This window comes from Rhincodon typus, chromosome 30 (genome assembly GCF_021869965.1).
Source record: "Rhincodon typus isolate 14 chromosome 30, sRhiTyp1.1, whole genome shotgun sequence".
NCBI classification, from domain to species: Eukaryota; Metazoa; Chordata; class Chondrichthyes; order Orectolobiformes; family Rhincodontidae; genus Rhincodon; species Rhincodon typus.
Genome location: NC_063361.1, coordinates 21475562 through 21477262, shown reverse-complemented (window position 1 = coordinate 21477262; position 1701 = coordinate 21475562). Strand labels below are relative to the sequence as shown.

Below are 1701 nucleotides of genomic sequence, written 5' to 3'. Positions count from 1 at the left end.
ATGGGCAGTGAGTCCCAGAGCAGCATGGGCAGTGAGTCCCAGAGCAGAGTGGGCAGTGAGTCCTCAAGAAGCGCGGGCAGTGAGTCCCCGAGTAGCAGCTGGCAGTGAGTCCCAGAGCAGCATGGGCAGTGAGTCCGAGAGCAGCATGGGCAGTGAGTCCAAGAGCAGTGCGCGCAGTGAGATGGAGAGCAGCACGGGCAGTGAGTCCCAGAGCAGCACGGGCAGTGAGTCCCAGAGCAGCTCGGGCAGTGAGTCCCAGAGCAGTGTGGGCAGTGAGACCCAGAGCAGCGCTGGCAATGAGTTCCAAAGCAGCTCAGACAGTGAGTCCCAGAGCAGCACAGGCAGTGTTTCCGAGAGCAGTGAGGGCAGCGAGTCCCAGAGCAGCGTGGGCAGTGAGTCCCAGAGCAGCGTGGGCAGTGAGTCCCCGAGTAGCAGCGGGCAGTGAGTCCCAGAGCAGCGCAGGCAGTGAGACCGAGAGCTGCGTGGGCAGTGTGTCCCAGTGCAGCGTGGGCAGTGAGACCGAGAGCAGCGCTGGCAGTGAGTCCCAGAGCAGCAGCGGGTAGTGAGTCCTGGAACAGCGTGGGCAGTGAGACCCAGAGCAGCGCGGGCAGAGAGTCCCAGAGCAGTGCGGGCAGTGAGACCCAGAGCAGCGCTGGCGGTGAGTCCCAGAGCAGCGCAGGCAGTGAGTCCCGGAGCAGCATGGGCAGTGAGACCGAGAGCAGCGTGGGCAGTGAATCCCAGAGCAGCGTGGGCAATGAGTCCCAGATAAGTGTGGGCAGTGAGTCCTCGAGCAGCGCGGGCAGTGGGTCCCCAAGCAACAGCAGGCAGTGAGTCCCAGAGCAACATGGGCAGTGAGTCCAAGTGCAGCATGGGCCGTGTGTCCGAGAGCAGCGGGAGCAGTGAGACCGAGAACAGCACGGGCAGTGTGTCCCAGAGAGCACTGGCAGTGAGTCCCGGAACAGCGCGGGCAGTGAGACCCAGAGCAGCGTGGGCAGTGTGTCCCAGAGCAGCATGGGAAGTGAGACTGAGAGTAGCGTGGGCAGTGAATTGCAGAGCAGCATGGGGAATGAGTCCCAGAGCAGCGTGGGAAGTGAGTCCCGGAACAGCACGGGCAGTGAGTCCCAGAGCAGCGTGGGCAGTGAGACCCCGAGCAGCAACGGGCAGTGAGTCCCAGAGCAGCATGGGCAGTGAGTCCGAGAGCAGCATGGGCAGTGAGTCCGAGAGCAGCATGGTCAGTGAGACCCTGAGAAGCGCATGCAGTGAGTCCCGGAACCGTGCAGGCAGTGAGACCCAGAGCAGCACGGGCAGTGAGTCCCAGAGCAGCGCGGACAGTGAGACCCCAAGCAGCATGGGCAGTGAGTCTGAGAGCAGCATGGGCAGTGAGTCCTAGAGCAGCATGGGCAGTGAGGTCGAGAGCAGCATGGGCAGTGAATCCCAGAGCAGCTTGGGCAGTGCGTCCCACAGCAGTGTGGGCAGTGAGTCCCAGGGCAGTGTGGGCAGTGAGTCCCAGAGCAGTGCAGGCAGTGAGTCCTCGAGAAGCGTGGGCAGTGAGTCTCTGAGCAGCAACGGGCAGTGTGTCACAGTGCAGCATGGGAAGTGAGTCTGACAGCAGCGCGGGCAGTGATTCCGAGAGCAGCGCGGGTAATGAGTCCCAGAACAGCGTGGGCAGTGAGTCCCAGAGCAGCAGCGGGCAGTGAGTCC

At 63.3% G+C, this 1701-nt stretch overlaps 1 protein-coding gene across 1 annotated transcript in view; it reads right to left on the bottom strand.

Annotated features, from left to right (window-relative positions):
- The window catches only part of si:ch1073-13h15.3 (all-trans-retinol 13,14-reductase), a 52016-nt gene that overhangs the window by 34710 nt on the left and 15605 nt on the right, over positions 1-1701 (bottom strand).